Here is a 24,300-nt window from a genome sequence, read left to right as displayed (position 1 = left end):
ATAGGTGATATGATTTGTCCAAGTTCCTACAGCTAGTTTGTGACAAATTCAAGAACAAAACTTCCCACACCGAAATGTGATTTTCACACTCACATAACATATAGGAAAGTCTTGACAATCTTCCACTTTTGAAGTGTATACTATCAAAACCTCTCAAGAACTCCCAAAAGGGAAAAATATTCTCACCTAGAAAGTGACCTGCCGTATGTGAACTTGAGCATTATGAAACTCATCAGAGCTGAATCAAATGGCTTTTATTGTATTTGACTCCTTCCTTCACTCTACATTTTTTAAATAAGAAAGGAGAAAATGGGAGCTTATTAAATACATATGCAGCCATAGGAGATGATGAAAAAACAAGGAAAGCACAGCCTCTGCTCTCAAAAAGCTGCTAGTTTGAAGTGGCACAGACAAATTTGTCTTGGCTTAATAGAAGGCTGTCTGAAAATGTTTCATTTGGCTCTGATAAGAAAGCGTCAATGATGATACATGCAAAGTGCCTGGCACAGAGTAAATGTACCCGTTACCTGCTATTACCACACAGAAAGGACAAGGGAGGTGCCCAGAAACAGTATGTACCAAACTTTAAGCAAGGGATGAAACAAGCCTCACCACCGAATGACTTCGTAATTACTTACAATTTTACTTTCACCGTTTGTCATCCTGTTTGATAAAAACCCTGATAAAAAGAAAAAAGAACGTTCAGCAGCATGCTGACAGTAACTGGAAATGATTCATCAAAGGGAGCAATTGCCCAACCCTTGCCAGGGGGAGGAAGTGGCAGAAAGTTGCACCAAAACAAACACTTCTGGACTGACACTAGAATCCTGAGAAGTGTTAGTAGGTAAACTTCGGGGTTGAGCAGGCAAAACCTGCTAGTTTGTCAATTCTTTTTTGGCAGACATTTATTGAGCACCTACTGTGGAACACCCTGGAGAAGGGCATGGCAACCCACTCCAGTACTCTTGCCTGGAGAATCCCATGGACAGAGGAGCCTGGCAGGCTACAGTCCATAGGGTCACAAAGAGTCGGACATGACTGAATCGACTTAGCACTAGCACTGTGGAAGAAACCCTGTACTAGACACTGGAGATGTAAAAATGATTAAGATACAGTCTTTGGCTTCAAAAAAAGAAAAAAAAAGAAGAAGAAATTGTAATGGAGTTCTGTGACCATGGAGCTTCTTGACAGGATGATGAAAATGTTCTAAAGGTGATTGTGGTGGTTGCACAACCTTGTGAATATAGTTAAAACCACCGAATGATACATTTTAAATGAGTGAGCTGTATGGTGTGTGGATTTTATTTCAATGAAACTGCTAAAAGGCACAGCAGATGTTGGACTCCTGAGTGCTCACATGGCCTCAGTACTTCACATCTGTATCCATGCCCTTTGCCACGTGGCCGTTCACTTCCTCTCACTGAAAAGACAGAGTCATTTTCCTACCCATCAAATCTGGGTTCACCTTATGACTTGCTGTTTCTAATAGAATGCAGGGAGATGGTTTGGTGCCAGTCCTGAGTCTGGGATTCAAGAACCCTTGCATGCTTCCATTTGACCTGTGCTTTGTGGCCATTGCCGTGAGGACATGCTTGGACTAGCCTAATAAGAGGTGAAGGACCTGTGGTGCAGAGTAGTGTCTCTTTCATCATCCCAAATTCATCCTAGATTAGCCAAAAGACAGCCAACTCTCAGACATGAGTCCAGTCGTGACCAGAAAACCACAGTCAAGTCCTGCCCTTGTGGTCCACCTTCAGACTCACAAACTTGATATTTTTGTTTTAAACCACTGTGTTTTGGGATGGTTTGCAGGGCTTTTTTTTTTTTTTTTTTTTTGTAGAAATAGGTAACAGTGGGATACACAGTATTTGACTGTCACCCCTGGAACTTGAAGGAAGATGATAGAGAAGATAATGAATGAAATTCAGAGCTTCCTAGTTACTTCTCTTCAGAGGAGGGGTGGGAGGGTTAGCATACATATATTTGATTGTGCATGCATGTGCACAAAAACACATAAAAATATTAAAATACAGGCTAAAAGTAATACAAGGTGGTTGGAAATTCCACAGTTTAGAGCATATACTGATTTACTATCTGGTAGTGATTACACCAAGAATTTTACCTTAATTTTTTTAATATAAAATTTTAGCCAAACAACATCACGGATATGGTATTCATACAAAAATGCATTACCTTGATCAATGCATAATAAAATGTCAGAGTAATCCAAATTGTGGAATTGTGGAACATTCTAGTTAAAAAACAAAACAGAACCAAAAAACCAGCCAGTACCTAGAAAAGTGTCAAGGTCATGAAAGACAAAAAAAAATTGAGCTACTTTACAAGATTGGCTTAGATGGTAAAGCATCTGCCTGAATGCAGGAGACTGGGGCTTGATCCCTGGGTCAGGAAGATCCCCTGGAGAAGGAAATGGCAACCCACTCCAGTACTCTTGCCTGGAAAATCCCATGGATGGAGGAGGCTGGTAGGCTACAGTCCACAGGGTCGCAAAGAGTCAGACATGACTGAGCGACTTCACTTCTCTTTACAAAATTGGAAGAAATAAAAGAGACATGACAATTAAACGGAATTTGGATTCTAGAACAGAAAAGGTACATTGGTGGAACAATTAGCAAAGTTTGAATAAGATCTGTAGATTAGTTAGTAGTAAAAATATTAAATCAATGTTAATTTTAGGTTTCAATAATTGTACTATATAAATAAGTTCTTAATATTTGTAGAAGCTGGGTGAAGGGTTATATGGGAACTCTGTGTAATATTTTTGCAATGTTTTTCTAAGTCTAAAATTATTTCAAGATAAAAATCTTTTTAAATAAAAAAGATAGGCCAAGGGTACTGTGATCACATTTATAATTTTGATTTAAAGAGAGGAGAGTATATAAAAAACTGTTGGGACTTCCCTAGTGGCACAGTGGATAAGAATCTGCCTGCCAACACACAGGACACGAGTTCGATCCCTGGTCCTGGAGGATTCCATGGGCTCTGGAACTCGAGAGCCGCAGCTACTGAGCCTGTGTGCTGCGACTGCTGAGGCCCAGGCACCTAGAGCCTATGCTCTGCAACAAGAGAGGCCATGGCAATGAGAAGCCTGCACACTGCAACAAAGACTAGTCCCCGCTCCCTGCAACTAGAGAAAGCCTGTGTGCAGCAACAAAGACCAGTGCAGCTAATATATGTATACACACACATACACACACACACACACACACACACGTACATACATAGACACACACGTACACGTTTTTAAAAAAAACTGTTAATACCAGCAAATACTGTGTTGACATGCCAGGCACTATTCTAGACATTGGTGGTATACTAGTCAACAAGACAGAAAAATCTCTAGACTCTCATGTAAATTGACAGAAATATATGGGATAATTTCAGCTGGTGCTAAACACTATGTGGAAAATAAAACAGGGTAAAGGAGTAAAATGGACTGGACAAGCTACTTCAGATTATGTGACTGGAAAAACTCTTCTGGGAAGTGTTATTTGAATGAGATCTGACGGAAAGGAACCAGCTTTGTGAAGATATGGAAGGGTATTCTAGGCAGGGAAGAACCAGGGCAAATATGAAGAATGGCAGGAAGAGAAAGGCTTGACTAGGCAGGGTGGAATGTGACTCAGTCAGACCAGAGTGTAGGCATCACCCGTAAGAGGTAGGCCTGGGTAAACAGTTTGGGTTTTACGTAAAAAAGGAAACAACTGGATCGTTTCAAGATAGGTGGGACACACGACTGACATTCTTAAAAAGGTCATTTCATTTTTTGTGAAGAATGAACTGTAGGAGGATAAGCATGGGAGGAGGACAGCCTGTCAGGAGTCAAATAGGATAGTCTTAGAGAAGGAGGGTGGTGGCTTGATAGGGGTGGTCGGTGAGGGTGGAAAGCAGTGAGTGATTCCAGATACACTGTGTTGAAGGTGGAGCTAAACTTTGCAGATGGATTGAATATGGGAGGTGAAAGAAAGCAAGAAATCTAGGATAATTCCTTGTTTTCTGGTGCAACTTGGGTGGATTTTAGTGCCAATTACCTTGGAAGAGTAATGGAAGAATAGTTTTCTTGGGGGAAAAAAATCAAAAATTCTGTCCTGGATACATTAAGTTTAAGACACTAGACCTTCATCATTTCAGGTCTTTGCAATGATTATGGTGTGTGTGTGTGTGTGTGTGTGTGTAAATATATATATATATATATATATATATATTTTTTTTTTTAGAAGCTTATTACATTTTGAAAAAAAATAATGATGTAGGTTTAGGAAAGTTCAAAATAATGTTAGACGAACCAGGTACCCCAATTATTCAAATAAAGACTGGGAGCATATCTAACCTGGAAAAGTTACTGAGTTGAGACTATATATAGGACAGATGATTCCATCCTTAAAACAAGCAGTTATAGAATTTACAAAGAAAAGCAACGTATTAAATTTTTTCCTGAGCATGAACAATGGTGGGCATCCAGGGGTGAATGTTTTTACAGCTGTCATCACCCGTGTAAATGCAACATCCTTCAAGAGGAAAATAAATGAAGCCATGCACATGTCCTTCAGGTTTAGAAAAAGGATTTCTGACCAAATGTGCTTGTAGAAAGAGATGTCGTGGTGATTTCTTTTTCTTTTCTGTCTTAAAGGAACACAGGGCACCCGGGGACTCCAAGGGTTAGTCACACAGTCGTGTCCAACTCTGCGACGCCATGGACTGTAGCCCACCAGGTTTCTCTGTCCATGGGATTCTCTGGGCAAGAATACTGGAGTGGGTTGCCATATCCTTCTCCAGGGGATCTTACCGTCCCAGGGACCAAACCGGGGTCTCCTGCATTGCAGGCGAATTTTTTACCCTCCAGATTGGAGGGACTGTGGTATTGTGGTCAAGGGGATGGGCTGCTGAGCCCCCACATCTGTGCTTTAATCCCACCTCCATCACTCACTGGTGGTATAACTGGCAAGTTCCGTGACTCTTCTGTGCCTCAGTCATATCATCTGTAAACCAGGGGGACGATATGTAGTGGACCCTGTGGTGCCTAACCCTTGCCTTCTGCAGATTCCCCTTCTCAGTTGCTGGGGACTGTTGCCAGAAGATGTTATTCATCTGGGAGCCCTCTCTGGACATGGCCTTGGCCGAGGAAATGGTCTCTCCTTAGGTCACACCCCTTTCCCTGGGCAGCCCACATCCAGTGACTGATCAACAGAGTATCAAGGCCTGAACCTTCGCCCTAATTCAGGGCAGCTGGTAGAGCCTTCCCAGCTCCAGAGCTCCCTATGGGGTGGACTGAGGGCTTCACTAGGCTTCCACCTCAACATCTCATCCTTCCCAACCCTGCTTCTTTCTCCTCCCTTCCCCAAGAGTGGATCCCAAGACCTCTCCCTGAGAAACATTCTTACAATGTCAATCACCCTCTCTGAGTCTGCTCCCTAGAGAGCCGAGCCTGTGAGGTAAGAGTACCTTCCTCCAACCAGAATTGAAAGAGACACGCAGCACTGTTTATAATAGCCAGGACATGGAAGCAACGTAGATGTCCATCAGCAGGTGAATGGATAAGAAAGCTGTGGTACATATACACAATGAAGTATTACTCAGCTATTAAAAAAATGCATTTGAATCAGTTCTAATGAGGTGGATGAAACTGGAGCCTATTATACAGAGTGAAGTAAGCCAGAAAGAAAAACACCAATACAGTATATTAATGCATATACATGGAATTTAGAAAGATGGTAATGATGACCCTATATGTGAGACAACAAAAGAGACACAGATGTAAACAACAGACTTTTGGGCTCTGTGGGAGAAGGCGAGGGGGGGATGATTTGAGAGAATAGCATTGAAACATGTATATTATCATATGTGAAACAGATTGCCAGTCCAGGTTCAATGCATGAGACAGGGTGTTCAGGGCTGGTGCACTGGGATGACCCTGAGGGATGGGATGGGGAGAGAAGTGGCAGGGGGGGGATTCAGGATGGGGAACACATGTACAACCATGGCTGATTCATGTCAATGTAGGGCAAAAATCACTACACTACAATATTGTAAAGTAATTAGCCTCCAATTAAAATAAATTAATTAATTCTTAAAAATAATAAAAGATATTACAGAAAAAAAAAGTATCTTCCTCCTCTTAGGGGAATCCTTAGGAATAAATAAATCACTATAATAAGGCACTTACAAGAGTATGTGCACATAGTAAGTGGAATGTAAGTGTTAGCTATGATTATGGAAGTATTTTCTTATGAGATTATCAATGCCTACAATAGTGTTTTCTTATGAGATTATCAATGCCTACAAAACTACAAATAGTTTTCTCCTTTAGCTATAAAAGTCTCATTACCATAGTTTGAGTTAATTTTCCATATATTGTATTATATACAAATAAAGTTAAAACTGGCTTGTTTTAGGTGACAAGACAGGGAAGAAATGTATTTCTGGCCTATTTCTTGCTACTGGGATCCCTTCACTGGTGATTATGAAGGGGTATCTCTGTTTGCAAACTAACTATAGACACTTTCTCTATTTATATATTGGGTTTTTTTTTTTTTAATGGAGAAAGGAAGATGTGAATTGTATTTTTTATTAGGCTATGATTACATACATCTCCTGATAGACCCCTTCCTGACAGGAAATGGCATTTGTAGGGTCTTCTGAGATGAAACAAATGTCTTTAGCTTAGTCCACTCTGTTCAGAACAAACAGCTGTGATAACCAGAGAGAAGGCTGGATATTAAACTCATTTTGTCACTGCATATTTTTTCTGGTTCATAAGTACTTGATCCTTATGGACTAAAATAGGGATGGAATTTTCCCATAAAACTGAAGGTTCTAAAAACAAGAATAACCAGAGCACTTCTGTACTTGAAAGCTGTGAATATAAGATCACATAAAGCTAAATTTGAAAAATAAATGGTATTCTAAAACTCAGATTATACATTAAAGTTAAACCACAGTCTAACACATCAAAAGAAAGAATTGACAAATGCAAGCAGGATGAAAAGTAGAGGATATGGTGGATAAAAATGTATCTTTCTTTTACCTGTAATTCTTCAAAGAGCATTAGTTGTATAATTTGGTTAAAGCCATGTATGTAACATATTCAACAGGTGACTACATTCTTCTTCCAGTTGGAAAGCCAACGCTTGTGATTCCACTTCTCCATATGAGTCTAGTATTATTACCTGATACAAAGCCTCCAGCCTGTGAACAGTTTGGGAAATCATCACCAAAATCAATGATCCTCCCTGTCCTGTTCAATGTGAGTTCTGGGCCATTTGCTTCTTATCTACCTGTATTCATCTGAAGGCTTCTGGCTTACAGGAGACTCCACGCCACTACTCATGGTAGTGTTCACTCCAGTGGGCACCTCGTTTCTCAGCCACAAGTTGAATAAATTGGGAGTGGCTGGCATAAAGCTTGAGTTTATCATTGATATCCCACCCATCTCACTTTCTCGGCATCATCGCCAGCTTCCAGGGGCAGAAGATCCATGACCTCCCTTGTTTCATCATGATAGTTCACAGCCTCTGTCTCCATCCATGCCCTATCTGTGTTCCAGGGATGATCAACGTAGCCTTTGTAGACCACCAAGTGTTCCTGGCTGAATAGTTTGTGCAGTTGCTTCTCCAGCTCCTGTGTGTCTGCTCTGGACTTCTGTAAGGAGTTCACGGCTTCCTCACCAAGTTCTCTCTTCAGTGTAGCACTTATCTTCTCTCCTGGATCCACCATTCCCACTGGGATGGCCCATTCCCCACAGCCCTTCCTTTGGATGGCTACAAACTGCAGGATGTTTCTCCCAGAAACAGGATGGGTTACTTTATTTCCCTTGCTGTCCTTTTCCCACCAGGTTAAGATGGGATCTGCAGCATGACTGGGGTCCCAGTGCCCCCAAACCCCTCAACCAACCAGGCCTGTCCCACCTGCAGGATTTCTAGGTCTACCATGTTCATCCTCGTACCAACTGTTCTGGCTCCTTCTCTCAACAGGCCCTTCCTTTTCGTTAAATTTGGGAGAGAAGTTTCACCCCAAAGAGGGTCTGCCCGCCTTGGTCCCGCCAAGACTGACCAGAAGTGTACTTGACAAGCTTGTACTCTGGCCACTCAGCCAGCCAGCTCACCTTCTCGTTGGAAACCTGGCTTCGCTCCACTTGAGAGCCCGGATATGGTGACGTCCGGGCCTTCTTGTGGGACTTCTCACCAGCGCTGTTTGAAACTGACATGATGAAATTCGGAGGAAACCTGTGTGAGGAAAATGGGCTCCAGCCGCCTGAGATGGGGCAACTTCTGGGTCTGACTGCCGCAGAGGCCAAGGCCACAGAGAGAAACGCTGGGGCTAAAGCCTTTGCCAGGCAGTGTCCCACCATCAACCGCCGGTAGGCTGCGGGGATTTCAGTTGCTCTCAGGTGGGGCAATGGCAACCCACTCCAGAACTCTTGCCTGGAAAATCCCATGGACAGAGGAGCCTGGTAGGCTGCAGTCCATGGGGTCGCAAAGAGTCGGACACGACTGAGCGCCTTCACTTTCACTTTTCACTTTCATGCATTGAAGAAGGAAATGGCAACCCACTCCAGTGTTCTTGGCCTGGAGAATCCCAGGGACGGGGGAGCCTGGTGGGCTGCCTTCTATGGGGTCTCAGAGACTTGAACTCAACTGAAGCGACTTAGCAGCAGCGCAGCGGCAGCAGCAGGTGGGGCCTCAGAATCCTTGCTGGTGGGGGTAGGGTTGGCGGGGTGCTCTCCCGCGGAACAGACCCATTGGGAATGGGAGCCATGGGGATGGGGCATGGGAGTCCTGAGGGATGGGAGCCCTGGAGGAGGCTCACTGCAAACCACTTCCAGCGCTCCCTGGGGAGCACGGCGTTTGCATTTTACATTGAAAGATTTCAGTGTCTGGAAAGGATTAGAAACGGTTGAGAAAGAAGGTGAAAGTCGCTCAGTCGTGTCCGACTCTTGGCGACACGTGTAGTCCATGGAATTCTTCAGGCCAGAAGACTAGAGTGGGTAGCCTTTTCCTTCTCCAGGGGAGCTTCCCAACCCAGGGATCGAACCCAGGTCTTGCTCACTGAGGGCGGATTCTTTACCAGCTGAGCCACAGGGGAAGTCCACCAACACTGGAGTGGGTAGCCTATCCCTTCTCCACCGCGTCTTCCCAGCCAAGGAATTCAACCCGGGTCAAACACCACCAACACAGTCAGCACACAATAACTTGCTTTGCATGGTATTAGGCTTAAGGGTAGATTTATTAAATAGTTCACAAAGTGTAGGACCGGCTTCTGTTTGGGAAAAAGCAGAATGAATGCGTTGGAGGCTGTGGGGCACAAAACTTGTATGGGATGCTGGAAAGCCTGGCAAGGGTGCCCTGGAAGGAGAAAGCTCTCTTGATGCATCCTGCATGGTCTGGTGAGAAATTCATGAGATGCAATGCCTGCAATGTGGGGGCAGCGGGGGAGGGGGTTGGGGGTGGGGAAGGAAGGTTCCAAATCTCAGGCCCACCTCACTAGCTGAATGGCTTAGGCCAGTTGCATAAGCTTTATATCCAAAGGAGGAATGGCTATAGCATGCCAGGAGCTGTCAGACAGAAGACTGTACTGAGGTCTGGACCATGTGGTATCTGCTCTTAAAGGATTCTGGGTGAAAAGGCAGCATATATGTTTAAAAGTAGAAGTAACACAGGATACTCAAACAGGGGTTCTGTCTCAACCTAGAGGGGTGGAATGGGGAGGGAGATGGGAGGGAGGTTCAACAGGGAGGGGATATATGTATACCTATGGCTGATTCATGTTGAGGTTTGACAGAAAACAACAAAATTCTGTAAAGCATTTATCCTTCAATAAAAAAAAAAGTAACATGGGAAGGGCAGTGCACAGTAATCCTTAAGAGTTGAACACAATCAGGTTCAAATCTCAGCATTCCCTCTTTACCTGGGATCTTCTCTGGAAAAGTAACTTAAGTTACATAAGCTGACTTCAGTTTCCTCAAGTGTAAGATGGAAAAAGAATCTGCCTCATAGAATTTTGGTGACAGGTAGGCTGTTACATGTAAAGCTGTTAGCACAATAAGTGGCCTATCATACATACTCAAAAATGCTAGCTGTCATTACTATAGCTATCATTGACTTTTTGACCCTGCACCTTGAAAACTGTAGATTACAACAGGACAGTTGAAACTATCTTGAAAATTGAGCGGCTCACATATGAATTTAGTGTTAAATAAGCTGCGATTCTCTGTCTGGAGAAATTCAGGCTGAAAAATAACAGTGTCTAGGTCCTGAAATGATATGAGAAGCAGCAGCACAGGCTAAGTCATTATATCTAAGATAACAAACCCTCAGGAAAGGTATCCGAATGTCTGAAACAGTTTTAGAACAAACGGAGCACTGTATTAGAGTTAATTGAAACCCAAAGGATATTTAAGATTTCCCAAGGTTTGTTCCATGTTACATCACCCCCCATGAGAAAGATGTTCAAGGAATAAATGAGTTGACAGTCAAATATGTCTGGGAAATTCTACATATTTTACTGTCCTCCTTTAGGAATTTAAGATTCACAGAGTGCTTTAAAGATCCAGTAAAAACAAAACAAATCAACCCAACAGTTTAATTCTGTTTCATCCAGTATTTTCCAAACTACCTGACCAGAGAATGCTTCTTTTATGCAATGCTGCTGCTGCTGCTGCTAAGTCATTTCAGTCATGTCCGACTGTGTGCAACCCCAGAGACGGCAGCCCACCAGGCTCCCGTCTCTGGGATTCTCCAGGCAAGAACACTGGAGTGGGTTGCCACCTCCTTCTCCAATGCATGAAAGTGAAAAGTGAAAGTGAAGTTGCTCAGTCGTGTCCGACTCTTCACGACCCCACGGACTGCAGCCTACCAGGCTCCTCTGTCCATGGGATTTTCCAGGCAAGAGTACTGGAGTGGGGTGCCATTGCCTTCTCATCTTTTATGCAATAGTTGGTATTATTTTGAGAACACACTTCCTCAAATTTAGAAAAGTTTCAAAATACCTATGTGTGCCTGGGGGTAGATCTCTAACCCTTTGAAGTTATCATCATCACTATTGAAAGGCAGCTACTGAATACCCACTCATCATATGAACTCTAAACTGAATGAGTCAGGTTACCAAAAGTCTGGAAACCCAGAAATAGCTGGGCTATTTTCCCTAGATTGTAAACAATCTGCCTGCAATGCAGGAGACCCACGTTCAATTCCTGGGTCTGGAAGATTCCCTGAAGTAGAAAATGGCAACCCACTCCAACATTCTTGCCTAGACAATTCCATGGACAGGGGAGCCTTGTGGGCTACAGACCAGGGGGTCGCAAAGGGTCAGACACAACTGAGCAATTCAGTACACACACACATAGAGATCAAAATGGTAAAAAAAAAAAAAAAAAAAAGAAAGAAAAGAATTGAAAGCAGAGAAACATGAGACCTGGTCCTCATTCATCATCATCAATGTTGAGGATTTGCTGTGTACACTGTACAAAGTACATTAGGAAAGAAAGATGATCATTTTGGGACAGGTTCCCAGCTCTGTAACTCATGTCTTCATTATTCTTAAAAATTATATATTTATTTATTTTTGGCTATGCTGGGTCTTTGTTGCTGGATGAGGGCTTTCTCTAGTTGTCGTGAATGGGGGCTACTCTTTGCTGCGATGCACAGGCTTCTCACTGCAGTGGCTTCTCTTGTTGAGGGGCACAGGCTTTGGGGCACAGGCTTAAGTAGTTGGAGCACGTGGACTCAGTAGTCGCGGTGTGCAGTCTCAGTACTTATAGCTTGTGGGCCCTTAAAAGAGTGTGCAGGATCCAGTGGTTGCCGTGCATGGGCTTTAGTTGCTCTGTGGCATGTGGAATCTTCCCAGACAAGGGATGAAACCCGTGTCCTCTGCGTTGGCAGGTGGATTCTTATCCACTGTACCCCTAGGGAAGTCCTTCATGTCTTCTTATGGCTGCATTTTTTTTCAGTCGTGGAATTCCTAGTCTTTGAGCCTCCTGGAAATGTATTAGGAAAACCACTGATATGAAAAACTAAACATTTTGGGAGAAGACACTTGTAAATTCCTTATATTATTATTTCCAGGCATCATAGTCTAACTCACAAAAAATAAATGAAGTGCAAGTCTTGGGTCTGGTTCTAGCTTCCCCCATCATAGGCTGTGTAGTTGTACATCCAACACTTGGCTTCCCTGGGTCTTGATTCTTCCCTGTAAAAGGAATCACATGGCCTCTGTTATCTACCAAAGTCCTTCTGGCTTTAACATTGTATGATTCCAGGATCTATGCAAATCCCATTATTGGAAGGCCAAGGTCAAATGCTATGAATCAGAAAGACCAGATGTTCAAATATAAACAGCCAGATGCTCAGGGGGCAGTGACACTTGAGGAAAGCAAGGGAGCAGGGAAGGCCTGGTGTGTCAACCCAATGCAGAAACTGAGTGGGCCAAAGAAGAAAAAAAGAGCACCTGGGAAGGAACATCAGAACCAGTAATGAGGGGGTTTGTTTTGTTTGTAGCATCATCAAAGGGAAGAAGACTTAAATCAGACCATTTGATGCAAAAGGTACCCTAAGGGAAGGAAATGAAATACTATAATATAGACCAAAAGAATTATTTGCTGGGAAGCCACTGGGGAGATTCTCTTCCCTAAATTATCTTCTGAGGTGGAAAAACAAGCAGCGCTAGACAGAGAGAATGTTCTGGTCCCAACCCTGAGAAAGGCCTAAAGGAACTCTAGCACCATCAGAGAACAAATCTTTGACCTGTCTCTGTGAACTCTTCCTGGGCTAGAGATTGCCTGTGTGAGTCCCATTTTATCAAAAATATTACAGGGATGGGGAGGACCAGGGTGATTACAGGGCCCCAGCAGTGCAAGAATCCCTGATCATCCTTCCATCTTCTCTTTGGGAAGCAGAAATACGTGGTACCCAGCAAACTGGATTCCCACTGTGATGCTAAGGCTCAACTTCTGAAAGAAATTGGGAAGGAAGGCAGAAAAAAGGATTTCTCCTCTCTTTAAAGTAATAATACTCATAATAAAAACAACAATAAAATAACTACCATTTACTAAGCGCTTTTTGTGTACCAGTCTGTGGTATACAGGTTTGTTCAGGTTTGACTGCCCAGTTCTGAATCTTGGTTCAGTCACTTCTTGGCTTGTTAATCTTTGGAAAGTTTCTGAACTCCTTTGGACCTTAGTTTTCTCATCTAGAAATAATAATGGATCTATGTTAAAGGGTCAATATGATACAATTCATTTAAAGAGCTTAGGATAATGCCTGGTCCATAGGCATTATGGACTCAGCAAATATTACCTATGACAACTATTGTTACTAATCATTCTGCATTTATTATTTCACTTAATTCTCAAGCAAACCTATGAGTTAGGCACATGTATTGATAATAGCATCATTTAACACACTGAGGACATGACCGTTCATAGAAGTTGCCTAAGGTTGCACAGCTAGTTACTAGTCTAGGTTTCAGAACTGGAAAGGCTTGACAATAATAAACTCATATTTCATGGATAGTCTAAATGCATGTTGAATTTTACTTTACATGGCAAAATGTCACCGTTTTATTATAACTCTTAAAAAACGCGTATATATGGAATTCAGAAAGACAGTACTGATGATCGTACATGCAAGTAGCAAAGGAGACACAGATGTAAAGAGGAGACTTTTGGATTCAGTGGGAGAAGGCGAGGGTGGTATGATTTGACAGAACAACACTGAAATGTGTACATTGCTGCTGCTGCTGCTGCTAAGTCGCTTCAGTTGTGTCCGAATCTGTGCGACCCCATAGACGGCAGCCCAACAGGCTCCCCCGTCCCTGGGATTCTCCAAGCAAGAACACTGGAGTGGGTTGCCATTTCCTTCTCCAATGCGTGAAAGTGAAAGTGAAGGCGCTCAGTCGTGTCCGACTCTTAGCGACCCCATGGACTGCAGCCCACCAGGCTCCTCCATCCACGGGATTTTCCAGGCAAGAGTACTGGAGTGGGGTGCCATTGCCTTCTCCGAATGTGTACATTACCCCACGAGAAATAGATGACCAGTGCAAGTTTGATGCAAGTTTGATGCAGGGCACCCAAAGTCGGTTCTCTGGGACAACCCAGAGGGATAGGGTGGGGAGGAAAGTGGGAGGGAGGTTCAGGATGCGCAGGAAATATGTATACCTGTGGCCGATTCATGTTGATGTATGGCCAAAACCATCACAATACAGTAAAGTGCGTGCATGCTAAATCACTTCAGTCGTGTCCAATTCTGTGTGACCCCATGGACTATACAGCCCACCAGGCTCCTCCCTCCACGTGATTCTCCTGGCAAGAATACTGGAGTGAGTTGCTGTGCCCTTCTCCAGGGGATCTTCCCAACCCAGGGATCGAACCTGCCTCTCTTACGTCTCCCGCATTGGCAGGTGGGTTCTCCACCACTAGCACCACCTGGGAAGCCCCATATTGTAAAGCAATTATCCTCAAATTAAATTAATTTAAAAAAAAACTTGAGTTATATTAAGATGGTTCTACTAGGTTGACTCTGTAAAAGAGGAGGAAATTGGAGAGAGACAATGAAACCATTTAACAACCTATTGTAGTAATACAGTTGTAAAAAGAAAAAGCCCTGAGTCATGGGACAGCGCAGACTAGAAAGACAAGTCAGAGATATCCTGATGTGGAAGGGGAGGCCTGAAGAAAAAGAAGAGTCAAAAAACACCCATTTTAATCCTAAGGGGCTCAAAGGATGGTTTGACAAGTAGAAGTCAGGAAGGCAGTTGGTGATGCATGGTTTACTTTTAGATAGAGCACGGAATGATGACTGGGAATTCAAGATTCTGTCACTGACATCTCCGTGCCTCAGTTTCCTCTCCTACAAAATGAGGAGTTGATCTAGAATTAACCCTTTGGATTCCTTCCAGCTTCCCAGAGGAAGCATGCAAATGAAGTATAGGAGTGGAGAAAGATATGAGGGCTTAAAGAATCAGTGAGTGCGCAAGGTATTGGGTCACCAGCCTGGCTTTGATATAAAAGAGGAAAATGAGACAATGATGGACATTTTTAAGATTAAAGAAAGCTGTGCCTTTTAAGAAATTACTTAGGTGGGATAATTAATATGTAATGGAGGCTATCTCCAAATTAACCTAATAAATCTAAACTAAAGTGAGTAACAATCAAAGTCAAGTAGCCTTTATTTATAGGAGAGATAAGCTTCGGTTTGTATGGTGTGATATGAAGGTGTCAGGGAAGTCCAGCTTCCCCCCAGATATCGTTCTGACTCTCATAAATACTGCCTGGGTTTCTACTATTAAAACCCTTTGAATGCAGTTTGTATTATAAAATGAACATTTATTTCACATTTAGCTGTTGGCATGCTTTCTCTGGTGAATTAGTGTAGCAGGCTGACAACCAGCTAAGGACCAAACAACTGAGGAGACAAAGTTTTGGAGGAGGCGGTGGAAGGGATCCTCTCGGTATGTGTGGCATTGCTCGCATCAGTCAGTTCAACAATGCGTGGACACCTGTTGTCTCGAGCTACATTCCAGAGATGAAAAGGTGAGTAAATTGTGGTTCATCACTTCAAGATGTTTACAGTCCAGAGAGTGGACAGCATGCAGTTCACAGAGCTGGGGAGTTTTGAAAAGCGGGACCAGGGACTCAGAAGGCAGAGGTGGAGGGACAAAAGAGATTATCTACCATCACAATTTTGTTGAAGGATTGGACACTCAAAGTCAAGGAAGGCTTTTTCTTGATCCCAGTGAGTTCTCCTAAGGAACTACCAGAATTTAAACTGGTAGGTTTGACACTCTATAGGCTGAAGAATGACAGGTCACTCCAACTCCTTTAATTCAATGATTCTTTGGCCCTTTGAACTTTAAATTAGTAAAATCTAATGATATAAAAACTTGTCAACTGTATTGTTGACTATGAAATACATGTCCCTTGCTAATTTTCATGTCCCTCTCCTCTCTGGGAACTTCACATACACAGGACTGACTGCACAGTGAGATTGCCAAGGCTGATAGAAATGTAGAGGAATGTGAGCTAGAAAGACAACTGAGAACGTCTACAGACAGCAGACTAGGGCAACACCACAGGCCCCCAGATGGCATTCAGCAAGCACCCTGAGACAACATCCAGCAAAGGAGAGGATACTCAACCGCGGCTTAAAAGATTTGGCGGATCTGTTCTGGCTCTGGTATTTGCTAGTGAATAACTATAGGAAAACATTATAATACTCACCTATGTTTACTTAAGACAGACTATGTGACAGATACTGTACTTAGTTTTACTTGTAAAAACATTTAATTCTTACAACAACCCACTGAGGTAGGTTCTGTCAAGTTTCCTATTTTATAACAGGAGGAACACAGATAAGTTCAAGATCATATTACCTAACATTTGTCAAAGCAGGGATTTGAATACAGGTAGTCGAGATGGCACCCCACTCCAGTACTCTTGCCTGGAAAATCCCATGAACGGAGGAGCCTGGTGGGCTGCAGTCCATGGGGTCGCTAGCAGTCGGACACGACTGAGCGACTTCACTTTCACTTTTCACTTCCATACGTTAGAGAAGGAAATGGCAACCCACTCCAGTGTTCTTGCCTGGAGAATCACAGGGATGGGGGAGCCTGGTGGGCTGCCGTCTATGGGGTCGCACAGAGTCAGACACGACTGAAGCGACTTAGCAGCAGCAGTCGACTCTAATGCCCATGTTTAACTACTTCAGTTACCTAAGTCTTTGAAGGCTCAGTTCACTTAAAAATGGACGTTGGGTCAGACAATGTCTAGACTGCTTTCCGGCTTTAGAATGTTATGATTCTACTTACATGAATTATACGATATATCTGAGTGGTCTTAGAATACTGAGTTCTAAAGACAAGTTTCTGAAATCTGACCTTATTTCATGGCCATCTCTTGTGTTTAAGTCAAGTTGGACCATATTGTTCACTGTTCCACCAAGAATGTCCTTGCTCGAGCTTCATCTATTGAAATCCTGTCCAGCTTTCAAAAGCCAACTGAAATGCAATCTTCTTCAAATACCCATTTTCCATCTTTGGAGATTTAGAGTGGAGATGTATGAAACTGTTAAGGATTGAGATCTAGGGAAAATATCTGTGTTATTGAAAGGGAAAGATGTAGGATAAGGAGAAAAAAGGGTAGAGGGAGACACTTGAAGATGAGGAAGGTTAAGAGGACCATTAGCAGTTTCACTGGTGACTTGCACCACAAAACCCTTTCCTCAGATGGGCAATTATGAAGCCACCAAAGTTCTATTAAGTGGTGCCCAGCAGGTAGGTGTGAGGTAAGGATTAAATGAGATAACGTAGGTGAAGTAACTAGCATAGTGTCTAGAGAAGCAACAATATGATAGTTTTCAATTGCATTACCTACAGAGGAACCTGCTCATCTCCTTCAAGCAGAAGGCTGCCCTCCGCCCAGGAAGGAGTAGGGAAGGCAGAGGTGAGAAGAGGCTCAGTGGGAAATAGAGAGGTCAGGAGGAAGTTTATGGGGACACAAGGAGAAAATTATGAGCCAGAGATAGAGAAGTAAGCGAAACCAAGGAAGCATACGGGAGTCATGGTAGAGAAGAGGACAGAAGGAGACATGGAAGCCAAAGGGCAAAGAGAAAAAGAAAGAAAGAATTCTGGGGCTTGGAAAGAAAAAGTCTGTGCTGCCTGGGTCAGAACCCAGTGCCCACAGGAAGAGTCCTAGAGGTAACTAACTGAGGCATCCAAGTCCGGAGCACTCTCAGAGCCATTCTCTCTTCACTGTTATGATCTGTTATTGGAGGGGTTCTGACCCTGTCCTGTCCCACCTTCAGGGGATTTCTTCCCCTCTGTCTGCTTGGGAATCATCTCCAGCAGTAGTTATACTTCCTTCCTGGCTCCAGCTCCCACTGGACAAGCCTTTCATGGTCTTGGCAGCTTCCTCCCTTAGTCTCTCCAGCCCCAGGGGAGGAGATGCACTCAGCAATTGCTGATATCGGGGTTGCCTCACCTTCTCCTGCTTGTAATTCTAGTTCTTTCAACAGCTTTGCAATTAATGTGCATGCATGCTTGCTAGCAAAGTCGCTTCAGTTGTGTCCAACTCTTTGCGACCCTATGGCCTATAACTCACCAGGCTCCTCTGTCCATGGGTTTCTCCAGGCAAGAATACAGGAGTGGGTTATCATGCCCTCCTGCAGGGGATCTTCTCCACCCAGGGATCAAACCCATGTCCTGTACTTCTCCTGCACTGGCAGATGGGTTCTTTACCACTATCGCCACCTGGGAAGCCCCTTTGTAACTAATGCACTGCTTTAAAAGATCACTATTGAAGTACCTGGGGTTCCCAGGTGGGGTTAGTGGTAAAGAACCTGCCTGCCAATGCAGGAGACTGTAAGAGACACAGGTTTGATCCCTGGGTCGGGAACATTCCCCTGGAGGAGGAAATGGCAACCCACTTTGGGATTCTTGCCTGGAAAATCCCATGGACAGAGGAGCCTGGTGGGCTACAGCCCATAGGGTCGAAAAGAGGCCAACATGACTAAAGTACCTGGCAAAGACTTTACTTTCACTTGGATTGGCCCTTGGAGCTCAAAGACAGCTTTCTCAGGGAAAACAGCACATCTAGTGAGAAAAAGAAATCCAGCCATTCCAAGAGTTAGCAAGAGTCGGGGGCCACTTCTCCAGTGTTTGATTGGAGAAGGACAAATCCACAGTGGCTGCCAGAGTTGAGGGAATTATCTGTAAAACGACTGGGTTTGTGGCCATTCACATCTATTTCTCCATGATTTACTGTACTCACTTTGATCACCTTGAGCCTCAGCTTAAGGAACACCTCAGTTTTATTCCTCCAAGGGTTATTATGTGCCCTGATGAGTACAGAGGTCACCTAGCCAGGTGTGGTGAGGTGGAGACACAGAGACAAACTGGGAGGACATTCTGGATTTTTGGAAGTGTTTGCTTTGTGCAAGTTAAGATTTGTGGATGGTCTATCAAGAGACCCTCCTGGCAGACTCTTTTGAGTTTTTGTTGTCCCGCAGAGTTGCAGATGCTTAATTTTTTTCTCCAGGCATCATCTCTCCCATTCCCAGAGTGCTTCTATTAATAAAACCAGGTTCCTGTTCTTCAGAATCCACAGCCTAGTGAGGGCACAGACTGGGCATATGACTGACCCTCAAGTCAGGCTGTTGGCAGCCACACAGGAGGATTCTGCACAGGGGTCAGGAGGCTGCAGAGAGGTCAGGAGGCTGCACAGGGATAGACGGTGGACAAACTGAGAGGATGCTAGCTGGACAGGTCGAGGGGGCTATGGGTTTTCTAGCAGAACATAGAGCAGAATCAAAATCAATTGTGAAAGGACAGGGGCATCTGAGGGTTTGTAACAAGGGTTTGGGGGGTGAGGGGTGGGCACTGGAAAAGAGGCTGAAAGGTGGAGGCCCAGCTGTAGAGGCCTCGGAAACTAAGGAAATGGAACTTGAGGCTCCAAGAGCCATCTAAGGATCTTGAGCGTCTTTTGGCAAGGTCACTTCTGGGATGGCTACTTGAATGCTGCCTGGAGGACAGATTTACAACAGAGAAACTGAAGACAGGCGAAGGAACTGCGATCTCCCAGGGACAGCTCAGACAGGAAGTCTCAGCTTGACCATCGCCAAAGGGGCATATCAACCTTTGAGCTGCTCTTCTCTCCATCAAGGGCAAGCGTCCTCCGTCTTCCATCTGTGTATGAGGGTGGGGGCCGTGGGGGGGAGGAGTGCCCCTTCTACGTTTCTGTGGCTGGATGATACGATGACTCCAGCCTCAGAAGTTTCGAATTTCTCCTTGCCAAGGTCGGGCCCCTACAGGTGGGCGCCTGCGAGCCCCGGCCCCACGTGTGGGCCCCATGCCCGTCCGCGGCCGCGGCTCGTCCCCTCCAGGCCCGGACGCCGCCGCGGGCCGTGCCGGGCCGGGCGCTCCGGGAGCTGCGCGGCGGCTGCTCGAGGAGGCCTGGCGGGCGGCGGCGAGAGGCTGTGCCCCAGTTTGTGTCCAATCAGGGAGTGCGGGCTGTGCCCCGAGCCGGGCAGCAATGCGTAAACAAACCCACGGCAACTCCTCCGCCCCCTCGGCGCGCTCGCCCCGCGCCCGCCGTCGCCGCCGCCGCCGGCTCCGCTCTCCTCGCGCCCGCCAGCCCGGCCGCCCCCCCGCCGCCCCGCCCGCACCCTGCGGCCCCGCCCCGCCCCCGCCGGCGCGGGCGCCCTCATCTACCTCCCCACGCGCGCGCGCTCGCGCACCACGCGCCCCGCGCGGCCCGCCCGGCTCGTGGCCTCCCGAGAGCAAGGTAAGGGCGATGCGCCGGGACCCGGGCGGCTACCCCGCCCGGCGCGGCCCGGGGAAGTTTCTGGCGTCGCTGTATTCCGCCGGGCTGGGGGGAGGCCCCCGAGCGGCTGGGGACCGGGACGGGCGGGAGGCGGCCGCCGGGCGCCCGGGGGTCACAAGTTGCCCAACCTGCCATCGGGGCGGGCCGGCGGGCTGCGCGGCGGGGCGGGCGTCGCGCGGAAAGGGGCTGGAGGCGCGGCGGGGCCGGGCGCAGCGCGGGCGAGGGGAGGGCCCCGAAGAACTTTCTCCTCCCCGGAGGGGCTCCAGCCAGCTCGGGCCGCGGCCCGGCTGCCCCAGCGGCCGGCTCCCCGGCTGGAGGGAGCCCGTGAAACGTGTTTGAAGAAGCTGACGCAGTTTGTGACGCTCGCGGCTTCCTGACGGGGACCGGCAGCGGCAGCGCCTTCTCCGAGGAGGGACGAGCCGAGGCGGCGCTCTGGCCCTTCCCCCGGAGCCGCGCGCTCTGGCGCCTAGTTCGGGGGCCGGGGGCTCGGGGCGCGAGCATCCAGTGGCAGCCGAGAACCGGGCCCCGGCAGCGCGCGTCGCTTCCGTTTTGATTAGCTCGGGTTATTATATAAGATGTCACGGAGAGGAAAGGGGCGAGCGGGCGGCGCGTCGGCGAGGGCGCGTCGGCCTTCCGCGAGTGGCGGGGAGGGGCGGGAGGCCGGGCGGGCGGGGACCCACCTGTGCGCCCGCCGCGCCCCCTGCGGGTGCTGCCCGCGCGCCAGCGGGCAACGGGGACTGGAAGGGGGTCGGCGGCCGGGTGGACGGACGTGCTCGGCGCTCCCCTCCCGACCCCGGGAACACTCGGGCAGCGGCTGAAACGTGCTGTTTCCTCCTCGCCGCCTGGCCTGGGTCGACACATTTCTGGCTCCGGTCGTTTGTACTTTGAAACATTTGTTTAATATTAAGGAAGCTGCGTGTGCGGCCGTACCCGTACGCCCGAAACGTGTGGCCGTGGGCTCCGGGACGGTGAATGAATCATCGCCCCGCGGACCCGGCGCCGATGATTCATGCGCGGTACACCCCGCGCGTACTCGCCGTGTGCCTCTGCCCCAGGGACCGCGGCCCTTCCGCGGCTGTGACGCCTGGAGGACCAGGGGGGAGAGAGTGCAAAAGGGTGGGGTTTATTTTTTCCCCCTCCTCCCGCAGTTTGGGGGAACTTTAGGGGGGAGGGGTGTCAGTTTGCCCAGATTTCCCGAGGCTTGATTCCCGTTCTTAGAAGAGTTTCGAGATTCCACCTGGCTGAGTTGATGAGTCGGTGGAGAGCACTGGTTCGCTGCAGGTGTGGGTCCTCTCATTAGAATCTGCATGCTGTCAAGTGAGGTTTTGGACTCACTAGAAGGCATCCTTCTAGTAATTGCCTTTACTTAAGTACCGCCAGGGTAATTAGCAGAAAGTTTAAAAGTTAGTGGATCTTAAAAATAAGTAGTTCCTAAATAGATGGGTTCTACTTAAAGGCTTAGGTTTAGGGCTTTTTATTTTTATATTTTTTTAAGCCAAATCCTACAAGGAACCTAGTTTACCATTAATTCAGAACTTTCGACCACTGTGACCACCCTTAAAGACTAACGACTCATTCCTACCATACCCTACGCTTTTAAGATTGAATAAAGTTTTCTCATCATTTAGAACTTAACTCAAATGGCATTTACTCAGCAAGGCCCTCTTGATTAACTTAAGTGGCCTCTCACCCCTCACCCCAGGGACCACCCCCAGGCCTATTTTTTCTTCATAGAACTTAATCACTATCTGAAAGGATTTTCTTTGGGTGTTCTTTAAGTCCTGTCCCTCTGCACTAGAATGTAAACTATACTATGGCACGAGTTTTCGCATGGTTTGTTACTGCTGTAACTCTAGTACCTGGAACAGTGCCTGGCATAGTAGGCACTCAGATTTGTTGACTAGTGAATGAATAAATTCCTTTTCCCTGATTTCTTGGTGAGTCTGTCTTTGACTGTTGAACTTAACTGTAACCTTTTTGTGGGCCAGGCACTAAGATGGGACAGTTCTAACTTTTTTCTTCCAATTTTCTTTTGGTTGATTCATTTCCTCCTCTGTGGTGTTAAATTACAGCACAAGGTGGATTTGAGCTGTATATCCTAAGATGCCGAGTATGAAGAACGATAAGGCATGTAGAGCCTTGTCAAGAGAAAGTGTAACTGTAGAGGTTAATGGATGATTAAAAATATTACCTGTGCTAGTTGAGAAGTAGAGGATATTGAAAGGAAATTGGCAAAGTCAGTTCCCACAGTATTATTTGTTTCCAGTGATATTTGAAATACTGATATTTCTATATTCCTCCCACCCCACTGCCTGCGCACCAACCTCAAATTTAGCATAGTTTGGGATGGTCCCTAGTAGGTAGCACTTAATACAGTGTATTAATTTAACTGAATACAAGATTTCCGTCTCTGCAAGGGCCTCAGTTCTGTTGTTGTCAGTGCCCATAGCTTAACTCCATAGAAGAGTAGATAGAAGGAGTTATTTTAAAGTATATTTTAATTTGACTACTTTAAATGGATTGTAAAGAATTAAAACTATGTCAGTGATATAATGGAAGGATTTGAATGTCGTGCTTCATACTACCTCCCTTCAGGAAAAACTTTAGCAAACTTTTTGATTATAAATAACAAACTTTGGAGGCATGGCTTTACATTGTAGGAATCTTCTCAGTACCCAGTTCTTCATAATTCACTGCCAGAGAAGAGTGGGCTTCCAGCAGTTCCCGTTCCGTAGTAGTGTAATCTCAAGAGTGAGCTCAGACATAATAGAATTTTAAAGCTAAAAGGGACCTTAACGTTGGTTGGCATAATTCATTCCTTTTTATCAGTTCCTTAACTGAGGAAACTGAGGCATAGTGGGATGATTTGCCTGGGGAGCGGGACTGGGGTTAGAATCAAGCGTCTTGACTTCTTGTTTGGAAGTCCTCGAATCAGCCAGAGCCCCCGTAGTTGGGGGTGAGTAGTCCCTGTGGTTAGTGGATTCTCTGCCTCTTAATGTGAACTCTCAGAGTGAAATGATGTCATATTCAGCTTTATACCCTCCCCTGTGCCTTGGCCATCCAAGGGATCAACACATACTTGTTGAATGTAGTTGGACAAATGCATTTTAAGTTAAAAAATTTAAGAATTGAGAAAGCAGGAAAACGTGTATCTTTTCCAGATTAAAGATGTTTTTGACAAGAAAGTCAGGATGTTAGCAGTAATTAACCTTAGAACTTTTATGGTAATGAAGCTGTTGCTTAATTTTCACGCCTCCAAAATTTCTAGTAAGATGGCTTACAACTTGTAAGTGTATGCACTTACTTAGTTGGCGTAATTATTCACTGAAGAAACAGTAGAAGGCTGTTTCAGGACACCTGGTAAAGGTCTTGCCTTTGCCACAGTGAGGGACGTTCAAGAGGGAGGGGACATATGTATGCCTCATATGTCCATGTTGATTTACGAAAGAAACTAACACAGTATTGTAAAACAGTTATCCTCCAATTTAAAAAAATTGGAAAAGCCTAGACTTCTCAGCCAGACAGAGTTGAGGCCGAAGCTCAGCTGTGTCCCTGACAAGCAGGGCTGTCTGTAGCAAGTTACTTAACCTTTTTGAATGTTCTCATTTCTGAATGGGGATAATACTGCCTACCTTGAAGGACTGTTGTAAGACTGGGATAATGTATGTAAATTACCTTGTATACGCTAGGCCCTTAATAAATGGAAAGTTATATTTTGACTTCTGATTTATATGACCAAGTGAACAACTTAATTTCTTAAAGCTTCAGTTTTCTCAATTGCAGAACTGGTGATTGGCCTGGGAGGAGGGGAATTAAGTGATCCCTAGTTTCATGCATTGGAGAAGGAAATGGCAACCCACTCCAGTGTTCTTGCCTGGAGAATCCCAGGGATGGGGGATCCTGGTGGGCTTCCATCTGTGGGGTCGCACAGAGTCAGACACGACTGAAGCGACTTAGCAGCAGCAGCAGTG

General features: G+C 45.7%; 1 protein-coding gene and 1 pseudogene across 3 annotated transcripts in view; one reads left to right on the top strand and one right to left on the bottom strand.

Moving 5' to 3' along the window:
- Window positions 1-7,340: 7,340 nt before the first annotated feature.
- On the bottom strand, window positions 7,341-8,368 carry LOC113884401 (annotated as a pseudogene).
- Window positions 8,369-20,205: 11,837 nt separating this feature from the next.
- PCGF5 (polycomb group ring finger 5) overlaps window positions 20,206-24,300 on the top strand; it is a 122,625-nt gene continuing 118,530 nt past the window's right edge. Inside the window, exon 1 of one of the 3 annotated variants that reach the window (XM_027529490.1) lies at window positions 20,206-20,290. The gene's annotated coding sequence lies outside the window, so the exon portion shown is untranslated. The remainder of the gene's footprint in view (window positions 20,291-24,300) is intronic. The other 2 variants (XM_027529495.1, XM_027529492.1) reach the window with 2 other exon arrangements.

This window comes from Bos indicus x Bos taurus, chromosome 26, assembly GCF_003369695.1.
Source record: "Bos indicus x Bos taurus breed Angus x Brahman F1 hybrid chromosome 26, Bos_hybrid_MaternalHap_v2.0, whole genome shotgun sequence".
Classification (NCBI taxonomy): domain Eukaryota; kingdom Metazoa; phylum Chordata; class Mammalia; order Artiodactyla; family Bovidae; genus Bos; species Bos indicus x Bos taurus.
Note: the sequence above shows the minus strand (reverse complement) of the source record. Positions and strands in the feature narration are given on the sequence as shown.